The sequence below is a fragment of the Notechis scutatus genome, chromosome 3, assembly GCF_049901735.1.
Source record: "Notechis scutatus isolate UNSWTSFEM ecotype Mainland chromosome 3, rNotScu1.2, whole genome shotgun sequence".
NCBI lineage: Eukaryota > Metazoa > Chordata > Lepidosauria > Squamata > Elapidae > Notechis > Notechis scutatus.
The window spans coordinates 111,218,343-111,242,159 of record NC_142011.1 but is presented as its reverse complement, the minus strand read 5'-3'; the positions used below and the strand labels follow the sequence as shown (position 1 = coordinate 111,242,159).

The 23,817-nt window shown below is 39.9% G+C and overlaps 2 long non-coding RNA genes across 2 annotated transcripts in view; both read right to left on the bottom strand.

The window, feature by feature from the left end:
• Positions 1 to 1,131: 1,131 nt before the first annotated feature.
• Positions 1,132 to 11,467, bottom strand: LOC148131342 (uncharacterized). The gene is made up of 2 exons (XR_015749098.1): positions 11,339 to 11,467; positions 1,132 to 1,588 (listed from the first exon to the last, which is right to left on the bottom strand). It is a non-coding gene; the product is annotated as an uncharacterized LOC148131342 (long non-coding RNA).
• A 4,947-nt stretch (positions 11,468 to 16,414) lies between these two features.
• The window catches only part of LOC113432145 (uncharacterized), an 18,628-nt gene continuing 11,225 nt past the window's right edge, over positions 16,415 to 23,817 (bottom strand). The window contains exons 2-3 of the long non-coding RNA XR_015749097.1: positions 16,862 to 17,056; positions 16,415 to 16,468 (exon numbers count right to left, since the gene is read on the bottom strand). This is a non-coding gene — a long non-coding RNA (uncharacterized LOC113432145). The remainder of the gene's footprint in view (positions 16,469 to 16,861; positions 17,057 to 23,817) is intronic.

Below are 23,817 nucleotides of genomic sequence, written 5' to 3'. Positions count from 1 at the left end.
AGAAAGAAATACATTTTTTGGCTCTGGGTCAGTGTTGACTTTTGAAAACTGCCTGGACAAGTACCTACAATGTTCTTGGCAAAATTTCATTAGTGGTTTGCCATTGGCTCCTTCTGAGGGCTGAGAAAGAATGTCTGGCCCAAGGTCACCCAATTGTCTTTGTGCCTAAAGCTGCACTAGAACTTGCTGCATCAAACTTTGATTTAGTCTCCAATAAAAGAAAACTCCACAGCTAATGTAAAAGATCTGATTCTGAGTGGGATCATGGAGCCCAAAAATAAAAGTCATATAAATTATGGAATCAACCCAAATAGATTCCTATGTACATTTTTTTTAAAGTTGGATAAGGAAGCATAGATGAACTTTTCCCAATAGGGAAAAACTGGGGGATGTCCAGATGACAATTTTTTTAATGGACTAAAACCTGCCTGCAATGTACTGATATCTGAACCTAAAAAAATATTTAGGTTATTATTTTTCAAATGTACCACCTCCTCCCTTTTAAAAGCCCAGCCTCAGATTCATGCACATTCCTAGGATTTGATATTCCATCCCCACATCCATGCAACTATTTGCAGTGAGGGCCTGCTGCTCCCTTCCACGCACAATACTGCATTTAAATTCAGTTTTCTATCACAGCTGCAAAACTTTTAATTTGTCATCCTGGCCTAGTCATTATCTGCTTGACAGAGAGAAATATTCTTTTATTTTTCTTATATGTACCCATTTCATGTATTCACAACTATGTATACGCTTATACTTATTATCTTGTAAACAATTGGCAAATCAAATAAATAAATAAATAAAAATAAAATTGTATAAATATGTCTCTCTGAGACATATTTATACAGTAGTTTACTGTCAAAAAGAAGTAAAAAGGAAAACAAAAGGAAAGGAAAGGAAAAACAAAACCTTCTGTCTGTTTGTGATTTCCCCATCTTAGATGCTAATAGGCACAAACCCATTTGGCCGAACCTCCCTCTGAATATGAACATCAAGTTAGATTGTGCTAACTCCAGAGCAACAACAGCAGAAGCATCTGTTGGTGCATCTTTGATTGGATAGTGAATTGGAGTGTTTACTGTATTACTCTGTTTCTTTACAAAATATACTACAAACTGGCAATAAAAATCATTTTTGGATTTTTTTTAAATTTTTTGAAGAATTCAACATATTCATGTACTAAAAATATCAATTACAATTATCTATTGCTATTGCTTTAAGATGGGTTGCTGATTGATAATTCAGAATAATCAAATGTTTATAGATAAAATGGAGGGGGGGGGAAATCAATATTCCCCACTCCAGGTGCATTTTTAAAAAGTTATTTATAATGTTGCATTATAATATTTTATCTGCCTTAAAGATGCTCTATAAACTTGTTTTTAATTTTTTTCATTTTCCCAGTAATTACTGTTGGTAAAATTTGTCTTTCATGAAACAGGCTTTTGGGTTTGGATCCATTGTTTATAGCTGTATACAATCCAGCTTCATGTAGTCACATGAAAGAGAATGATATAATTTCAGACATTCATCTTCTTTTTGCTTCAAAGGGGCTATATATGTCCTGTTCTTCATTTACTTAGACCTGTAGAATAAAAAGTGAATAGCGAATACATGAATTTGCATCTGTACATTTTATGTTATTATTTTTTAAACTGATTCATTTGATCTGCAACAGAACGCAGCCTGCAATCATTTCAACATATCAAACTACATAGGCAAGAAGATTCTGAAATGTGAAAATCACAATTTTTTAAAGCCAAATGGCTAAAACTACTCAAGTGACTCAAAAACTGTTGTCTGTTCTGTCACTGAGCAATTTCTTCCTTTTTTAAAGACTACTTCTGACACGACATGTAATAAATTTTAATAATTTATAAGGCATTCTTAATATTTTGAGAGATAAACTCCGGAATTTAGAATGAACGTGAAGCATCAACATTTTGAAAATAAGAATAGGGAATTAGATGTTACCAAACTTTAATTCATCCTCACAGGGAAACTCACAGTATCCTCAGACAACACAGCCAGTAGAAGAATACTGGGAACTGTAGCACAGCAATACCAAGAAAGCCCCCATTTCCTTATTAACTAAGAAAGAAAACATTCCAATAAAATGTCCACTATAGAAATATTTGATATGTATATGTATATCTCAACACAAACTGGTATTTTACTAATAGTGTTTGCATTAATTGCAGTTTCAAATGAAGGCCCCATCATACAATAAGATTCCTATGATCCAAATGAAATCTTGTCCACTTTATGAGCAATGGGAGAAAATTCCTATGGGGATGGGAGTAATATTTTAAAACAATGAGGCATGGGACGAAGAGGAACAATCATCGCCCATCATTGAATCTCTTCTAGTCTGATCCTAAATCCTGGCAGATTCCAGGACTGAAGACCAGGAGATCCCTCTGTTGCGAAGCTGAAATGAGTGGAAATTCTAAATTAACTTCAGTGGGCTATTTTCATTCATTTAATTGTTCTCAGTGCAATAAATTCAATGTGCACCTAAAGTTTTCAGGAAAAGGCAAGTAATTCTTAGATTGGATTTGTTTGTCCCTTGGGAATCAACAGAAGTTCATTTAGTGATGGATAACTTTTCTCGCCCAGGTCATTTCAGAGTCTTCTTGTTCAATCTATTTTTCCATTTATTCTAAGCTTGGAAATATTTCATGGAATATCTTATTTTACATGTAATGAATTATTACATACTGGATGCCAGCACTTCGGCAGTTTGATTTTCACTGGCTCAAGGTTGATTCAGCTTTCCATGCTTCCAAGATTGATAAAATGAGGACCCAGCTTAGGCGGGGGCTCTATATTAAGCTCTGCAACTCTGCAGCTATGTTGAGCTCTGTAACTCTGAAGCTATGCTGAGCTCTGAGTCTATCTATTGAAGATGAAACTAACTTGCTTGCTGAAGACTGGAGCTCTGCTCTGAACTTGCAACATGTTTCTGTTTGAGTTTGTTCCATGTTGGAGAAATCTACAACTGGTTTGTAAAATCTACTTATGTTTATAAAGGTCTACTTAGGTTTATAAATGAAGCATCAGCCATCTGTGTTTATTTTTCTGGTGTTGAATTATTGCTGCAAAACTCTCAATAGTATTCACACACAAAGACACCTTTTAAGCATATTCATAAGAAACTATATTTCAAAATTACACTAATTCTTATTTTTAAAAAGCAACAATATCTTACATCTTGATTAATTGACAGGCAGAAAATGATTACTAATGTTGTCCTTAGCATTGTCTTTCCAGTTTAGAACTTATCGTGTCATTACTTTCTTAATATCTAAAGTCAGTTCTGTATTTAAATGAATAACATTTGCTTTGGGGTAAATGACATCTCCCCACAAGGCATTCGTAATTTATTTCCCATTCTCCATTAATAACCATTCAAATTCTGCACAAATAAATTGTGTGATTGTATTGGATGTTGTGCCATCTATGTCGGTACTGAAGTGATGGGAGGCTTGCAACACAGTAAAAGCAAGAATAGAAAAACATTTAAAAATCATGAACATTAAAATTAATAGAGATTGATTAAAACTAGGGACCAGTACATAAGCAGTACAGTGGTGGAATCTTCTTTCTTAGTCTACCAGTCACTTCCAGTGTAAAATGCTCCATCATGGTCCCAAGCCATTTGGCTAAGCCAGATTTTGAGGCAAATCCAAAAGGCCTAGAGGGTGAGGGCATATCTGGCCTCCAGCAGCAAGATTTTCCAGATTGTGGAGGCATGGCAGAGAAGGACCCATTTACTAGATCCTGCTAGCAAAGTTCCTTGACTGAGGAGATCTGCAGCATATTCCTTTTGCCAGAGTAGCTGGGGTGGGCCAATCCCATTGGGGTGAAGCAGTCCCCTGGGCCATGAAAGGCTTTAAAGATGATAAATAACATATTAAATTGGACCTGGAAGCAAACCAGAAACTAATGCAACAATTTCTGTACAATTTCATGTAACAATTTTGTGTGCCATTGAGCAGGCATTGTGAGTCTACGAGAACCCAAAAGTTGTACACCGGATCTGTCTAGGGCAGTGCAACCCCATCCCAAACTGAAGATTTTAAATTCCCAGATCCCGAGGCTCTCCAAGCAGCCATAGCATCGTGATCTTACCAGTGTTCAAGCCTGTTGTCCCCCATGACACGCACAGCATCTAAGGAGGAAACAGACTAATGTCTCCTTAAAAGTTCCCAGGGATCCCGGAACTTCCAGTTTGTCGGCTTCGCGAGCGGCAGGGATTCGCGATACTGCGCGATCCCTGCTGCGCTAGCCGTTTTTGGTGCTCCGATCCGGACGGGTTCGGAGCTAGGCTGCCCTGCAGGGGCAGCTGAAGATAGGGGGGATCCGGAGAGGGGTTTGGGGGTGTTGCAGACCCCCTCCCCGGCCGGCAGAACCCCCTTTTCCCAAGACGGTGCAGCGGCGGTCTGTAATGGCTGCCACAAAGAAGCCGGCAGCTGGGTAAGAATGCGCAGGAGGAAGAGAAGAAAGCCTTTTGAGAGTGAAAGTTTTCTTGGTTGACCCAGGACTCTAAGACATATTTAACACAATTCCTGGAAATTATGGCTTTTTGAATGATTCTTTCCAGAAGAGAAAAAAAAAGCGGCAATTTTGAGGTGCTGAAAGGAAAGTTTACTCTCCTTCCCTACGGAATCAACAAGTGGATACTGAGAAACCTGTCTTTTTCAGGTAAAACCAGCTTTATGTGATAAGTGGGAAGGGAGAGGACAAAAAATATATTTATATGTTAAGATTTTGTTGGAGGAGATGCCTTAAGGATTTGAAGACTGAAATATATTCTAATAAGGCTTTAAGATACAGATTTGGACTTTCTTTCTTTTGATTGATACTACCCCAGGAAGAGAAAGTGAGAACTTTGTCTTGGCTTGGATTGATTGAGGACTTTGGGATTGTTCTATTTTATTGAAATATCTTGGTTGGTGCAAGAAGAAAGAAGGGGAAAAAAAGAAAAGAAAAGATTTATAATGGCTTTTTTTGCTGAGGAACTGAGAAAAGAATATGAGCAAACAAAAACTGATGGTAAAGATGGTGTGAAAGAAGCCTTCCTTTTTTTAGAAATGGCGCTTGCTAACTATCAATAAACACTACAACAGATGGAGGCAGCAGAAGAAGAAGATGATGAAGAAGAAGCCATCTTTAATGAATTTCAAAATTTAACTAAGAAAGAAGGAAGAAAGAAAGGAAGGGAAATGAAGGACTTAAGATTTAAAAAAACACTCAAGAAAGAGAAAAATAAGGTGCAAAATCAATATAATGATAGTAAACAAAAGGAAAAAGGAACACAACAGAGAAGGGAAGCCAGTAAGGCAGAGGCTAGGAGAAGGGGGGGTAGAAAGGTCTGCTGGGGGAAGAAAGAAAGGGAAAAGGTGGAGAAAAGCCACAAAGTTTTGAAATTGGATGGGAAAAGAGGAATTTTTTTTAGGGACAAAGGGTAAAGTACAATTTCTTTAAAAAAGATTTTGCAAGGTACATAAGATGGTATTGTAGCATTTGTATTAGAAATAGAAAATTAGAATGGTTTAAGAGTTAATAAGAGATTAAAATGTTGAAATGTTTAGTAATGATTGATTTTAAAATTTAATAAAATATTAAAGGGAATGTTTAGAATATTGAGTTTTAATTAAAGAGCTTAACATGACTATGGTATTGATGTTATTATAAAATTATTATTGTAGCATTTGTCTTTGGAAAAGGCAATGGGAATGTTATAAGATTCAATATTTATATCTATTATTTAACTATGTATTTAATCATTTTGGATTTGTTATTTTTCTTTTATTTAAAATAAAAAATTAGTAGATAGAATGTACCAAACAGAATCAGATTGGGTATTAGGTGTTATTTTAAATGTTAATCTAATTAATTTAGGGGGAAGACAGAAAGGCATCATACTCTGATTAGTGATTTCAGGAGAAATTCTTTTTTTTATTATAAGGAATGAGACAGAGGGATAATAAAGAATGGACAAAAGATATAAATATAATGACTCAAATTAAGATGGATTAAATAAGATAGAATTAAGAAGAGTGAAATGTGTGGAGAAGCTAATATAGAAGACATAGAATGGTAAATAAAATAGGTAATGACATGTAAGATGAGCATGAATATAATTGAAGTCCATGTAGAGAGAGGTACCTGGGGCCAAGTTACTTTCCTAAAAGATTTTTTATATGTTTGTGTGTTGTGTGTTTATGTTTCTGGGAGAATTAATAAAACCTTGCAGAAATATAGAATGAGAATAATGGCAATCAAGTCAGAAAGAAATAGATGAAATAATAATAGTGAAATTGAATAAGAGTAAAGAGAAGTAAAGAGAAATTGTATAAGAGGTATTTGTATGCTCATATGGAAATGGTTTAAAATAGAATTATATTGTATAAAATAAGGTTTTATTTGACTTGTAAAATTTACAATGGAAAAAGGTTTAAGTATGTAATGGTTAATGATGATTTGTTTGTTTTTAAAATTAATAAAATTTGTTTAAAAAAAAAAAAGTTCCCAGGGATCCCCCCTTCTGCAGTGATACATACATTGATCATCACCTGGAGGTTAATATCATGAGGTTTTCACCAGTCAGGAGGGATATGGATTTAATATGCAGGCACTTGCACTGACAGTCTTGAGGATGGTTACAGGACCTGGGCATGGCTAGTCTAGTGAAGAGAAGGACCAGGAGAGGCATGATAATAGTCTTCCAATATTTGAGGAGCTGCCATAGAGAGGAGGGGATCAAGCTATTTTCTAAAGCGCCTGTAGGCCAGGCAAGGAATAATGGATGGAAACTGAACAAGGAGAGATTTAACCTGGAATAAGGAGAAACCTTCTGACATTGAGAACAATCAACCAATGAAACAGCTTGCCCACAGAAGTTGTGGGAGCTTCATCACTTGAGACTTTCAAGAAGAGATTGGACTGCCATTTGTCAGAAATGGCATAGGGTCTCCCGCCTGGGTGGGGGGTTGGACTAGATGACCTACAAGGTTCCTTCCAACTCTGATTATCTGTTATCTGTTATCTGACCCTCTCCGCTTCCTCAGATTTAACAGAATCAAACTGTTCCCAGAAACCCAGATAAGCCCACTTCCTGGGCATCTCTAATGGACCTGCTGTATGTTTGGTCTCCTACTGAGAATAGATACAATTAACTTTTCCCATCAGGTTTTTCACAAATTCCTCCACATGGCCCTGAAGATAATCACCCATGTCCTCCTTCCAGGGGTAGGCTGCTATGAGCTAATTTTATGTCCAGTTCGGCTAACCGCCAATCCCACCCCTGGCTGGAGTCTCCATGAGGCCCATTTTGGATGTGAGGTAAGTGCAGGGCCTGCACCCACCTGGGGAGGGTGAAGAACGGGCCTCCTGGAAGTTCCGGAAGTCCAAAAATGCCTCCGGAGCCCAGGGGAGGCAATATTTGCCCTCCCAGAGGCTGGAGGAAAGCAAAAGCTCTGGAGCCCGGGGAGAGCAAAAACACCCCCCCACCACCACCATGGTGCAGGAAGCCAACTACCAACAACCCACCCAGCAACCGGGCAGAGAACTGGTTGCTGACATTTTTGAAGCCCACCCCTGCTTCCTTCCCATCATGTAAGTTATAATGCAAATAATAGGGACAGGTTGAAGGATGGAATTGAAAGGTATGAAACTGAATGCTGCTGATATTAGCATCAAAGGAAAGGTCACAAAAAGGCAGTATAAAGTGGTAGGAAAGGGCAAATTTGATGCTACATCAGGAGAAATTTTAAAAATGTGCTTTCAGTGATAAGTGGAGATAACAAATGTTTTCCTAGGCCTTGGTTCCCTGTTGAAAAATCAGTGAATTGTGAAATAGTGGAAAATGTTTGTGGCTTATTACACATGGATATTTCAACGTAAATTGGAAGAAGGTGCTATTGCTCCCATGGAAAAGGAAAGATAGTAAGGGTGAGTGAAAAGCTACAGGGAGGTTAGTTTATTAATTGTTCCTGTGAATGTACTTGGGAGAGAAGTCCGAAAACTTACAAAATGTGACAGTGAGCAAAATTGGGGAAGGGCAGCAGGATTTTATGTTGGACAGGGATATACAATTAATATTATTATCCTTTAGCTGGACAAAAATTAAAACATTCTTAATTTATTAAAATTAAGAAATTTTGGAATGTGAGAAATAAATTCTATTGTATGTTTGTTGATTTAGAAAAAGTTTATGATAAAAGGAACATGCTTAAACTTATGGAATATTTTGTGTAGAGTTGAAAGTTGATTGCTGAATGTGATAATAGAGAGGTATTAGAGAGAAAGCAACCATGACAATCAGGGGAACACTTAACAAAGCAGGAAGTTAGACATAGATATGTGACACACACACACCCAGTGTTGCATAATTATTATATATTCCTTTTTAAAAGTATAATGATATTTATAAAACTTATAAGGAGGCTTACATTGGTTGGGGACATGAATGTGAACATACTTTCATTTATGAGTGAAGTCACAATGTTGGCTGGGAATATAAATGATTTCAATGAATATTAGACATGTGAATGGTACAATGAGGAACAATGTAGGAAACCCTGAAATCATTAAATTTGAAAGGGAAAGCAGAATACAAATGATTAATAAATGGAAAAAATGAAGCCAATATCTTCATTACGTATCTTGGTAAAATGGTGACTACAGGTGTGAAAACAGATGTAGAAGTTAAGATAAGTAATATGTGTAATATATATGAGATTTTTAAAATGATAACCAGTTTTATGTTCCATGGCATCATAGGATTGAGAAGGAGAGGCTAATTGTGAAATAGAAATCCATGTTTGTTCTCCAAAAGACACATACTCTTCTAAATGAGAAAAAATTTCTAACTATAAAATAAATTGAATAGATTTATATAAGTAGAAATTCAAAATTTGGAGAAGAAGGGCAATGTTAATGAAAATATGTTCTACTTTCACAGTTCAACAGGGACATTAAATTTTACAATTCTAGCAATAAAATATTGAAAAAGCCTTTTCAATATGACAGAACTTTTTCAAAATAACATGAATGAGCCAGTGGAGTAAAAGCAAATTCATTTCCAATTCTAACTTCAGTTCTACATAGTGAAGATCTGTACATAATACCCAGGGGTCAAGGTGGGATTCAAATTTTTTAACCGGTTCTGTGGGCATGTCTTAATTTGTTGGTGTAGCTTGTTGATCACATGACCGGGTGGGCATGGCATGATAGTCACATGGCCTGGCAGGCATGGCCAGGTGGCCATGTGACTGGCAAACCAAATACAAGTGGTCCTCGCTTAATGGCCGGTTGCTTAGCAAGTGTTCTAATTTATGACTGATTTCCCCAGAGCTACTTAACCTGTTTTTGGAATTTTGACAGCCATGCACAGACACACACAGACACAAACACACACAGACACAGACACACACACCCTTCTAACCCTGCTATTCTTTGATTCTGTAAGGATCTCCTGCTGGAGCAGGAGGTTGGACTAGATGACCTCTGATATCCTTGCAGGCCAGCCCTAGATTGCTGTGCTGCTTCCAAGAGTCTTCTGAAGCCAGGGTTTGTGTCCTACTTTCCTCTCCTTTTTTTCTGTCTCCCTCCCTTCCTTTTTACATGTATTTATCTATCCATTCATATATCTCATTCACTTTCTCCTCTCTCCCTCTCTTTCTTTCTTTCTTTCTTTCTTTCTTTCTTTCTTTCTTTCTTTCTTTCTTTCTTTCTTTCTTTCTTTCTTTCTTTCTTTCTTTCTTTCTTTCTTTCTTTCTTTCTTACTCTTTCTGTCCCTTCCTTCCATCCCCCTTTCTTTCTTTCACTTCCTTTCTCTCTCCCTTTTTCTTTCTTTCCCTTTTCTCTTTCTTTTCTTTTCCTTCTTGTCTCTTCCTTCTCTCTCTCTCCCTCTCTTTCTCTCTCTCTTTCTCTCTTGCAGAGCCTCACTCACCTAGGGAGATCATGGTGGAAGGCAGACAGCGATGGCTGGTGGGCAGGTGAAGGCAGACTTCAGACAGCGATGGTGCGTGGCTGAGATAAGGAGCAGGTGGGGTTAGAATGCAGTCAGCTTGTCATGCATGCACGCGATGTTGCACATGCACAATAAGGACTGACTGGGCAGGGAGCGGAGAAGCGGGCGGAGAGGGGCGGGGCCAGCTAGGGGCCCATTTTACCGGTTCTCTGAACTACCGGGAACCATAACAACAGTTCTATAGAACTGGGCTTAACCAGTAGAATCCCACTCTGGATAATACCTGCACAACGTGGAGTTAGTGTCCAACGTTTCTTCAAACATGTAATGAAAGGACTTCCAAGAAGAGCATAACCTGTATTGCATCGATAGTGTACCTTCTCCTGGGCAAATACTTTGCCTTTATTTTACTAGTAATCTGACCATTTTGAATTTCAGGGAGAGAAGAACATCTTACATCTAAAATGGAAATAAAAATGGTCCCATTCAAATAAAATGCACTTGGTTTTCCTAAAGCAAATGTCTGAAAACATACTCCCACTTTTGAAACCAAACCTGTCAACACACACCATATAACACAGAAAATACAAGGGTGATGCTGCAGGCTTGAGGCTGCTTCCCTTTGAGGTGAGGAGAGTGTGAGGCTACAGACAGAGGAAGCTCCTCTTTCTCCTACAGCACTTGTTTCTACTCATCTTGAAGAAATGAAACCAGGTGCTTTCAATCAATGCTGTCATGATATTTGATCAGCCATAGATTAATGGTAGTGTTGTGTTTGTGTAAATAATTTTCTCTGAAACTTCTTTTGTATGATGATTGTTCACTTGGAGGGTGGAAGAACCTGTATGCTCTAATTTTGTTTGTAAAAGCTAAAGAAGAATACAATGTGGATACATAGTTGGTAATTGTGTATTAGAGCAATTCTGAAATGTTGTATTGAAAACTGGATATCCTGCAAGAAATTTAAATCCTTCTATGAATTACATGCAGAAAAGAAGCTGTCTAATGAACCTCTCTGCATGATGAACTATTCTGGACTTTTCCCTTCCAATCCAATCCAATCATGGAGCATGCAACTGTAATCCTCTACCCTAGGCTGTGAGGGAGATGGTCTCAATAACCTTTGCTGATGTTTAGAAACCATCAGATTTGGGTGAGAGAGAACAGATTAATATAAAGGTTATTTAATCTGTTCTGTTGTTTTACTATTTTTACAGTTGATTATATATATCCAAATATATATGTGTGTGTATATGTGTGTACATATCCATACACACACACACACAACACACACACACAAACACACAAGCAATTTCAGGTCAGGCAATTTTAGCTGACATTCCTAAAACTTACCTGTCCGGATACATTCTGGAGCAGGTGACCACCCCTTTTTGGTGCAAGTAATTGTTGATTGCTGGTTTGCAGGAGAATATCCCGTATCACAAATAAATGTAATGTTGTTACCTTCTAATATGTAGTCGTTGTTAAGTCTGGGCGGTGGGTCCCAAGGAGAGACGAGACTCAAAGTAGTGACAACAGCTCTTTATTAGGAAACCAGATACTGAGACAAGACTCCCAGCCGAGGCAGCTCCTTTTATAAAGCTGGCTATGGCTAGGCAGCCTATGACATGCATTTGAGCTTGCCGCGCTTGGTTTCACCCAATCGCGGCAGCCGAATAAGAACCAATCAGAACGCTTAGTTTTGTCCAATCACGGCCCGGCTTTTCCGGACCAATAGGAATGCAGGCCTACAAGCCTGCTAGTATGGAACACCCCTCCCCTCTTGGTTCCGTCCAAGGGGCGGGGTAATGTAATCATGCAAGTAGGCGGGTCTTCGTACCTGCCTACTAGACTTGCGCAGTTCACAGTGTCTCTGTTCACCATCGGGTTCGGACGGGCTCTGCGTCGCTCTCAAGCTGCAAGATGGAACTGCCTGGAAGGGTGAGCCGGTCCTCTGGCGGCGACTCCCGCCTGGTGAATCCGGGTCGGTTGAGTCGTTTGCTCTGCTGCTCCCGCCTGGGCTCTCTGGGCTGGTGGAGCTTGTCCGGCTGCTGCTTCCAGGCGAATTGCCCGTCTGCCACAACTCCCTTCTGGCTGGTAAGTATTGTTGGTTTTTGTTTAATGTCTGGGGGTGTTCTACTTGTACAGATGTTCGTTCATTTTCTGAACTTGAGGTCCCCCCTCTGATTTCTTGGTTAGAGTCTATTGGGGGGAAGCAACCAGCCTGGATCTTAGCTGGTCAATATGACGTTTCCACGACCTCCCATCAGTGGTCTCGAGCCGGTAGGAGCAGGGGCCTGTGACTTGGGTGATTTTTGCAGGGATCCAAAGTGGGTCCCCTGTAAAGTTTTTGGCAAATACAGTGTCTCCTACCTTGAAGGCGCGGTGCTTGCTGCTGGAAGCAAGGGGTTTTTCTGGACTGTAAGCAGGGTGCAGGCGGTCTAGAGGTGACCTGAGTCTTCTGCCCATTAATAGCTCTGCTGGGCTCTTGTTGGTGGTGGTATTTGGTGTGATATGTTGTAGAAGAAGCATCCTGGTGATCTTCTCATGGATGTTGCCATGTTCCATTTTGTGCAGAGTTTTTTTTGTAAATTGAACCATGCGTTCGGCTCTACCATTCACCGCCGGGTGAGCTGGCGATGTCAGTGCGTGTCGGATGCCGCGGTCTGCCAAGTATTGTTCAAAAGCCAAGGTGGTAAATTGTGGCCCATTGTCAGAAACGATAACATCTGGCAGACCATGCGTTGCGAAAAGTCTATTTAATTTCTTGATGACAGCTTCCGTGGTGGTTGTCTTCATTGTGCTCACCTCGAGCCAATTTGAATAAGCATCAACAGTGATTAAGAAGGTGTGCCCCTTGGTTGGCCCTGCGAAGTCAATATGGATGTGCGACCAAGGGCCTCTGGGTGTTTCCCATTCTAATGGTGGGGCCTTAGGGGGAGCCGAGCGAGTCTCTTGGTATCTGTTACAAGTGGCGACCCAGGTTTCAATTTGCTTGTCCATGCCTGGCCACCAAGCGTAGCTCCTGGCCAGGGCTTTCATGCGCACAATACCAGGGTGCCCGTCATGCAGCAAGTCTAAAACTTTTTTCTGTAGCGTCTCTGGTATTACTACCCGATCTCCCCACAACACGCAACCTCTTTGCGAAAAGAGTTCAGTTTGCCGTTTTTTAAACGGTTTAAAAAGTTCGTTTGGCTCGGTTTCTGGCCATCCCCTCTCCACCCAGCTGAGAACTCGCGCCAAGCTTCTGTCCTTCCTAGTTTCGTGGGTGATGTCTTGCGCGGTTACTGGTGGCATGGGGATCATTTCAATTTGCAAGACTGGTAATGTGGGTGCTGGGTCCTCTTGCAAATCTGGCAAGGGGGAGCAGCCTAAGGCGTCGGTGTGTGAGATTGTCTTGCCAGGGCGATGTATCAATTTGTAATTATAAGCGGCAAGAAATTCAGACCATCTTGTCATTCTAGGTGACAAGATGTGTGGAGTGGGATAGTCACCCGCCAATATGCCAAGTAGGGGGTTATGGTCTGTAATAATGGAAAATGTCCTACCATAAATGTATTCGTGGAATCTCTTTACTGCTGAAACAATGGCGAGGGCTTCTTTGTTCAGCTGGCTATAGTTCCTCTCTGGCTTGGACAATCTTCTGGAAAAGAATGCAACAGGGGCTTCCATTCCATTTGGTAAAACATGGCTCAGGATGGCGCCAACCCCAAAAGGCGATGCGTCGCAAGTAACAGTCAGAGGTAGCGTTTCATTGTATTGCATGAGGACTGCGTCTGAAGTCAAAAGGTTTTTTATCTGGTGAAAAGTGTGCTCTTCTCGCCGTCCCCATATCCAGGAAGCCTTTTTATCAAGGAGTCTATGCAGAGGTTCTGCGACAGTCGCTTTCTGGGGTAGAAAAATGTTATAGAAATTAATGAGTCCGAGGAAGGCTTGGAGGTCCGTTTTGTTCTTTTGGTCTGGGGGCGTTTTTGATGGCTTTCAATTTTTTTATCTGTGGGGTGAATTCCTTGTTTGTCAAGGAGGTAGCCAAGAAATTCAACCCTTTCAGTGCATAATTGGCACTTTCCCTTTTTCACCTTGAGGCCAGCATCTTTGAATTTCTGTAGGACCGCCCTCAGTCATTTTTCCAATTGTTTTTTGGTAGGGGCTGCTACCAGAACGTCGTCAAAATAGGGCACGACCCCTTTAATTCCCTGCAGCAATCTCTCCATTAGACTTTGAAAAATGCCCGGTGCAACGCTGACCCCAAACTGGAGCCGGTTACATTTGAACGCCCCTCTATGTGTCACTATTGTTTGGGCTTCGGCGGTTTCAGCATCGACTGGCAGTTGTTGATAAGCTTAAGCCAGGTCGAGCTTTGCCACCCCCTAGTGAGTGCAGGAGATGTTGGACTACTGGCACCGGGTAGATGCTCTGCTGCAATGTGTGGTTGAGGGTGGCCTTGTAGTCACCACAAATTCTCAGGGAGCCATCGGGTTTGATGGGGGTGACAATTGGGGTCTCCCAACGGGCATGATCGATGGATTCTAACACGCCTTGCGCTATTAGTTTGTCTAATTGTTCGTCTATTTTAGGCTTGAGTGCAAAAGGCACTCGGCGCGGCTTGAGACGGATGGGAGCGATGTCAGGGCTGAGATTAAAGGAGATAGGGGACCCCTTGTACTTGCCTAGATGTTCACTGAAGACTTCTTGGAAGTCCTGGATGAGCGTTGCTTCCCAGTTTCCATCTTCTGTGTGGTTGATGCCTGCCATCTCGATCCCCAACGGTGCAAACCACTGCAACCCGAGTAGGCTGGGTCTGTCTTTATCGACGATTGTGAGTGGTAGGATGGTGGTGTGGTTTCTGAACGAAACTTGAAAATGTCCAGTGCGAACAACCGGAATGCGATTACCTTGATAGTCTCTTAATATTAGCTTCTGGTCACTAAGCTCTTGGCGGCGGATGCTGGGAATTAGTCTTTTGATGGTCCTCCAGGAGACCATAGAGAGGGAGGAACCGGAGTCTACCTCCATGGTGCAAGGCTGATTCTCGATGTTGACCTCTACACGTATCTTTCGTGCATCTATTGATGAAGCGTGGCCGATGGTGACTGTTTGGTGCGTTTCTTCTCTTCTGGGTACCTCGATGAACTTCCTGGGTTGGCTGTCTCGGTTCCATCGGCTGTCATTATGGCGGTCCCGGTTTATGGTGGGGGTGCCATCTCTTCTTCTTGGGCTGTTTTCCCGTCGTCGGGGGCTGGAATTTCATTTGTTACGGCATACTTTGGCAATATGCCCTTGTTTTTCACAAAAATGGCAAACAGCGTCCAGGAACTTGCATTCAGAACGCGGGTGATTTCCTCCACAGCCGGCACATTGGTAACTCGACTTACGACCGCGCCGGTCTCGTCACTCACGTTCCGACTGAAGTCTGTGAATTTCTTCCTCTTTGCTGTCAGAAGGGGATTCGATGTCACCGTGATGGGTGGATGCTGCGTGTTTGTCTGCTGCGATTGCCGTCTCGCTGGTGGGTTGGCGGTCATTTCCATTTGAACGCCGCATTCACGCCACCGACTTACGGGTGGCCTTGGCTGCGGTGGCTTCAGCTACGGCGTCGGCGAGGGAGATGTCTCCTATAGCCATCAGTCTGCTTTGGAGAGTTGGGTCTTTTAGGCCGAGGACGACTCGGTCACGCATGGCCTCGTCTAGATTGGTGAATCCGCACAAGCCTCCTAGGTCCCTCAGGTCGGCTACGAACTCTCCAACGCTCTTGCCCTTGCGCTGATCCCTCTGGTAAAAGTCATGCTGACGGATGAGAATCGGCACCGCCGGGGCGTAGTGGTTCTGGAGGATGGGAGCTAGGGTATCCCAATCCATGGTCTTGACGTCTGTTGGCTTCGCGAGTGCCTTGGCCAATTTAAAAAGGGCGGGTCCACAGTGTGTTAAAAAAACTGCTCGCTTCTTGCTGCCGGTGGTGTCCTTCAGGTTGTTTGATTCCAAAAACATTTGGAAATGATCAATGTAGGACTCCCAGTCCTCGCTGGCCAGATTGAATGGTGCGGGTGGCACGGCGCTGCTGGCCATCTTGCAGGTCATCTATGCGCTATCTGCCATGTGCTAGTCGGCTCTTTGTCTCAGTATCCCACCCTCATCGCCAGTGTTAAGTCTGGGCGGTGGGTCCCAAGGAGAGATGAGACTCGAAGTAGTGACAACAGCTCTTTATTAGGAAACCAGATACTGAGACAAGACTCCCAGCCGAGGCAGCTCCTTTTATAGAGCTGGCTACAGCTAGGCAGCCTATGACATGCATTTGAGCTTGCCGCGCTTGGTTTCACCCAATCGCGGCAGCCGAATAAGAACCAATCAGAACGCTTACTTTTGTCCAATCACGGCCCGGCTTTTCCGGACCAATAGGAATGCAGGCCTACAAGCCTGCTAGTATGGAACAGTCATCATGAATGAAGCGACCATGATCAAAACGTATAAAAGGATAACATATTTCTAAAAGCAAAAAAGAGCAACTTAGTTCCATCATTGATGGTTCTTGGAAGGCAATTTATACTACAAATGATATCTAGTTCACAGAGAAGACAAGGTGTGAAGAGAAGCTGATGAGGAAGAATCCTATTTTTCTGTTTATATTTTATCGAAGACTAACCTTTTACCTCTCACATTTAAGGTTTGCAAACTGTGGGCTCCAAAACAGCCTTTAGGGTCCCTTGAGAAGAGACATCATTGGAAGCATCACCCTAGCAGGCAGAGCAACCTGAGAACAGGCTGAACTCTTTTTAGGATGCTGCTTCTTCAAGGTTAAAGCAAGGTCAGGATAGCATCTCCCTGGCCTGTTCTGTTTATACTTGGCAACATCTACTGCAAAGGGAAACAGTTACTTACTGAAACACTTTGGTTCTGGGACATAGCGGAAATTGATGCATGTAGCCCTTTGCCATGTTTGCTTGTTCGCAGGCAGAAAACCATGATCACAACGAAAGTCAATTGTTTGTCCCTCCCGTATTGGAAATGGTTTGTACCATTCCAAATAGTCAGTCATTCTTCCATTTTCTATACGGACATAATCACAGCCCTTTCCTAGAAGAAGAGGGAGAGAGAGAGAAAGTAAAACTCCCAAAATTCAGAATATTCGATCAGTTTAATTGCTTGGCTTTAGTCTGTGCTAGCATCAGAGATGAACTTATTAAATGTTGTTGGGATTTTTGCCCTGGATCTAAAGAAAGAACAGAGAGTGACAATGAGCGAAGGGGGAATAAAAGGCCTTTATTTCTTCTGCTTACAATCTGTGGTAGCTGTGAGAGAATGGAGAGATGTTGATTTGACATCTTCGATCTTATACTGTAAAATCAGACTAAATGTCTTTCTATCCTCTTTTTATCACTGCACAGTGACTTATTCAAGTATTTTGATTCTTGCTGTTATTGTTATTATTATATTTCCATCCTGTCTTTTCATAAATGAGTCAAGGCAGCAAACATAGCTATACTTCTAGCTTCTGTTTTCTCTATCACAACTATCCTGTGAGGTGAATTGGGTTGAGAGAGTGACTGGCTCCATATTGCCCGGTGGCTTTTGTATCTAAGATGTTACTACAACTCAAAGTGACCTGGTTTCAAGATCGGCACCTTCACGATGATAAAAGAACTGGCTCTAGAGCATATATTTAATGAAAGTATTAAGTGAGAAATAAGAAAGAAGTAAGTTTTTAAAGCTTTTTCTAAAATAAAAACCTTCCTGGAGACACAGGTAAAGTAACAATTCTTTCCTTGCAGGCGAGCTGCAATACTTCCAATACTTCATCCCAATGTGCAGGATTTTATGTGCTTTCCTGCATAAATGGCTTCTCCTCAGTAATCTTGGTCCTAGCATCACTAAGATTTCTAAAATTAAACCTCTAAGCTTCTCCCTACCCAATCTGTCTCTCATGATTAGCTGTTTTATGTTTTCCTGCACTCTAGCTTAAACGTGTACCTCTTTGTTTTTGAAATGTTTTGCCACTGCTAACTAGTGACTAGTTCTTCTTCTTCTTCTTCTTCTTTTTCTTCAGCATTTGTCTCGCGCTCTGGCGAGGTCCGCTAATGTCCTTGAGTACTTCTTCCACGCCTCTCTGTCTGCCACGTATGTCGGGTCTGACTTCGCGATCTCTAAATCGGCCTTGATCGTGTCCATCCAGCGTTGCTTAGGTCTACCACGCGGTCTCGCTCCTCCGACAGTCACCTTCATCGCAGATTTGATGATGGATTCTTCCTTGGCACGACTCACATGGCCGAACCATCGTAGCCGGGACTGCCTCATGACCGTGGGGATGGGCACGACGTTGAACCGTCTACGCACTTCTTCGTTCCTGACACGATGGAGTAGGGTGAGGCCTACCGACCATCGGTGACTAGTGACTAGTTATGGTAACTAGTGACTAGTTATGGTGAATATTTATAGTAGAATGGTATATAGGCAGCAAATCCCTTCCTAAGAACACATTCAGTTGATGCCTACAGGCATTGCTTTTGATGAAACTTGTACAAGTGTGGTTTTCATCTCTTCCAGAGGGATTAGGTTTTTGATCTATTCAAACACTTCATTCATACAGCAACCTTTTGATTGGTCTGCTGAATCCCACAATACTAAATGATCAAGAGTTCTGATAATATTCATCACCAAGGAACTTTTAACAAGGTTTGTATCAATAGCAAGCTGAGGACAACTTATATTGCTTTGGATCTAAAAGAAAATGCTTTCCTCAGATAATATTTTAAGTAATGACTCTTTCCAGTAAAATAAAATAGTTTGACATCAAGAAAATTTGTGGAGCTTTTTCTCTAAGCCTTTTCTCCTTTCTTCTCTTTCCAGTTCTAAGCTTAAGATCAGGGGTAGGACTATACTTGGTTGGACCGGTTCTATAGAACCGGTTGTTACAATTCTGCACAGTTCGGAGAACCGGCAAATCATGCTATTGGCTGGCCCCTCCCCTCCCACTCACTCCTTACCTGGCATGCGTGCCATCCAACTTGCCTGTGTTGTGCCTTTGCCTAATTTTTGGTAAGTTGCTATTTTTCCTTTTTTTCCTCCTGACCATCAGCTGTTCTATCAACTGTGCCGGGAGATGCAGATCAGCTAGAAATCAGGAAATCGTTGGATTTCTTGCTTTCTAGCTAATTTAAAAGCTAGCTAATTTAAAAGCAGAGCTGAACCTTCCTTAGGATTGAAGCTTCTATTTTTCAGTGCAGACTCAGGTAGAAGATTGCCAAAAGGTAGATCTCTGAGTGAATCTGTGATTCTGCGAGCAATTCAATCTGCCTGCCTACTTTGCCTGATTTTGGGTAAAAGGTGCTCTTTTTAAAAAAATAAAAAAAATCAATATTTACATAAATACTTACAATATTTACATACAAGCCACGCCCAGTCAGCCATGTGACCACCAAGCCACACCCACAAATTAGGCCACACCCACAGAAACGGTTGTTAAGAAATTTGAATCCCACCCCTGCTTAAGATCCTGAAACATGTTCCCTTCAGGTATAAGGATATCATTAGATAAGTAAAGTAGTGCTATGTCCCATTGTTACTAAAGATTGAATGGAAAATTGCAGCCTCTGAAATACAATTCACAATCCAGTAAATATGATTTTGGTTGCATATTGCATTTCCCTGCCCACTCACTTTCTATTGGGCAGGGGAAAGAGTTAGGTGTTTTAAGACAAAAAGTGGTACTTGGGTGCAGTTTGGGAGAACTTCCAACTTCCCAGTAGCCTCTAAAAAAAAACCTCCAGGAACCTTGAAACAGAAGATGATTTGATTCAGGAAGATGGCTGGTTTACAAATTAAGGAAGGAAAGGGAAAAGAAATTAATACAAATATTACAAGATGATAAAGGGAATGCCCAAAGCCAAACTGAGGGAGGGGAGAAGGATTATACAAAACTAGTACAAAAAATTATATAGTAAGAATAAAATAGATGGGGGGAAGATAGAAGAGTATCTAAAAGAGAAAAACTTGCCATTAATCTCAGAAGAGAATAGAAAATTATTAAATAAAGAAATAACACAGATAGAAATGAAAAGAGACATTGATAAACAAAAAAATAACAAGATACTAGGATCAGATGGGATCCCAGTGAATTTTGATAAGATCATGTATGAAACTATGGAACCATTGATGTTAGAGGTATATAACGAAGCTTTATTAGAAGCTAAATTACCCAAATCGTGGGCAGAATCGTATATAACTTTGATACTGAAAGAAGGTACCATTCTCAAATTCAAAATTACAGGCCAATCTCCCTGCTAGATGCTGATTATAAAATATTGATGACAATAATGGCAGATAGAATGAAAACAATTTTGAATAAAATAATACATGTAGATCAAACAGCTTCCTCCCTAAAAGACAAATTAGAAATAATATTAGGACAGTAATGGATATACTGGAATATTAGGAAACACATCCAGAGAAATCAGCAGTGCTGATTTTTCTGGATGAGCAGAAAGCCTTTGACAATTTAAATTAGGAATTTAACATGACCAAGCCATGCCCAGTCAGCAAGCCACACCCAGTCAGCCATGTGACCACCAAGCCACAACCACAAATTAGGCCACACCCACGGAACCGGTTGTTAAGAAATTTGAATCCCACCCCTGCTTAAGATCCTGAAACATGTTCCCTTCAGGTACAAGGATATCATTAGATAAGTAAAGTAGTGCTATGTCACATTGTTACTAAAGATTGAATGGCAGATTTCAGCCTCTGAAATACAATTCACAATCCAGTAAATATGATTTTGGTTGCATATTGCATATTGCATATTGGTTGCATATTCCTATTGGGCAGGGGAAAGAGTTAGGTGTTTTAAGACAAAAAGTGGCACTTGGGTGCAGTTTGGGAGAACTTCCAACTTCCCAGTAGCCTCTCAAAAAAAACTCCAGGAACCTTGAAACAGAAGATGATTTGATTCAGATTTATACTGAAAGAGGTAGAATGTCTAGCCAGGAATGTATTTGAATTTAGAGGTCCATTTTCTGGATGATGCTGAATTGTTTCAAAGTCACTGTAGAAGTTGGGGGGACACAATGTTTAAGTCCATCTTTATGAACAATTCAGGCAGCTTCACAAGATACAATTTTAATCAGTATTTTATGTTCTCTGATGAGAATGTAAAATCTCACTAGTATCTTTGAGATTTTCAATAGAGAGAATTGCAGAATTTCTGGTTTGTCCAGAGATTGATCTTTCCTCTAGAGTTTTTTTCTCCTACCAAAATGTTCAAGTCATTTGAGGGACCTCTCATAGTACACCGTAGTGGCTATAACTACAGGCTAGCACTAAAGAGATTTACTTTTTTTCATGAAACAATTTGGTAAGCTTGGTTCAATAACTGGATATTGAAGCAGGATAGAAATTTAAGCAGAACCAAAAAATACCCCACCCAAAAAACTTCAGAGTATCTTTCTCTGAAAATTCTATTCAGATAATGATATTGCCATAATATGAGATGTCATATCTCATTGTGATTTAGAATACTTTGTTCTGAGAAAACTTGCAAATTCCTTTGATTTATAGATTTTGTGTTCAGTGGTAGTTATGCAAGAAATTTGTAGCATTTTAGGAAGGTTCTGCTGGAGCTTAATTACTAGGCCACCTTCTGGCTAATTTATTTTTCTTTGATTGTTTTGTCTTGCCTCTTTAAGGATTTTTTTTTAAATGTTCAATTTTATATAAATCTATATTGGCATCAGAATTGCAAAGAATACCCAGATCCCTGTTTAATTTCCCAATTATCACTTTTGGGTAAGTCAGTATTGACTGTGTTTGGACAACACAGATTTCAAGAGTGTTTAAGTAGTTTGTGGTTTATAATATTGCTAGAGAGTAAAAAAAAAAAAAACCAAATATACAGTGGAGGATAGAGTAGGAAAACTTACATAAGAAATTAAGAATGACTACCACAACAGCAACTACTTTAAGGACAGGAAAGAAGACACAGTCGAATCCCATCTTGACAACAGCATCACCTTCAGGACAGAGGTCTATGCTGAGCACAGAAAAATCAGGAAATATATCCAATATGCAGATGATACAATCAACTCCACTGGAGATACAGGAGACAATGACTAAAATGCAGGAATCTATAACTCAAAATCATGTAGATATGAAAGGTGACATACATAAACGAGACAGCAAAATAGGTGAAATACAAAAAACAATTGAGAGAAATGAACAAAAAATAAAGGTGATAGAAAGTAGAACAGAACAAACAGAGAAGAAATTGGAAGTGGTAGATCGGAAATTAATAACAATAAATAAAGATGTGGAAGATTCCATTATAAATTTAAAAATGGAGCGAGTGGCCTTTTATCTGCACTTCTAAAACGTCACTGAAAACAAAGAAGAGAAGCTGAGGAAGATTATGGCTGAAATGATAGCAGTAACTATGAAAAGGGAATCCCAAGAACTCCAAAACAAAATTAATGAAATTTATAGGATCCACACAAACTAAGCCAGGAGACATAAACTTCTGAGGGAAATACATATTAGATTTACCAAGAAGACAATAAGGGATGAACTTTATAAAGCGACAAGAGATGAACCAATGGTGTATAATGACAAAGAAATATAGACGTTGAAGCAAATTCTAAGGCGTGTAAGGGAACAAAGGAAAGATTATCGATTCTTAACCTCGTGATTGATAAATCACAATATACCATTTAGATAGTTAATCCTGGAAGGTTTGCTCATTACCTGGCAAGAGAAGAAAATAAAAATAGTCTAGGGAAGACACAGGACTTCTATGATGAATTGATGATTAAATTAATATCCATAATCATCAATGGACTAAATTCCCCAATAAAAAGGAGGCAAACTTTCACAAATCTTTAGAAACAAAAGGCAGATATAATATAGCTCCAAGAAACTCATAGTAAAAAACAAAAACTATCTAGAACAAACAAAAATAGGTGAAATTATTTGTTTCATTGGCAGACCAGGGGAAAAAAAGGGATCACAGTATACATTAAAGAAAAAATAAAAGCAACACAAATTTATGCTGACAACAGTGGAAGATTATTAATGATAGAATTTAAAATTCAACAAAAACATTTTTACTAATAACAATCTATGCCCCAAATGAAAATCAAAAAGAATTCTATGGTAAAGTTCATGAAAAAATAATAGAATCAGGACAGGAAAATATTTGTTTGGTAGGGGATTTTAATGCAGTGATGAACCTTGATAGGGATTATAAAAGTAGCAAAAAAAAAATGAGGAAAATATTACTGAAAACGTTTTTTGATATGGTCCATGAGTTAAATTTAAGAGATAGTTGGAGGGAATTAAATGGGGAAGAATTCAGATATACATTTTATTCATACCCACACCAATCGCTGTCTAGAATAGGTATGATTTGGATGAATAAAGAATTGGAAAATGAGATAAAAAATATAGACATAATGGTCGATACCATAATCCCCTCCAGCTAATTTGGAAAGGTTACAATAAAAAAAAACAGAAGATGGAGATTAGATACACAGATTTTAAAAGAAAAAGAATATACACAACTTGTTAAAAAAGAAATGGAACTCTTCCTTAAGAGAAAATAACAAAAAAGAAACCACCCTACAAAATTTATGGGACACTGCAAAAGCCTACACAAGAGGAGTAAAAATAGCTTACATAGCCAGAAGAAATAAAGAAAAAAGAAAAAAGAAAAAAAGAATTACAAGAAGAATTAAAAAGAATAGAAAAAGCCCTACAGGAGAAACCACAAAATGATAAAAATAAAAAAGAAAGATTTGATTAAACACAAACTAAATTAACTAAATCAGGAAGAATATGCAAAAAAAATGAAA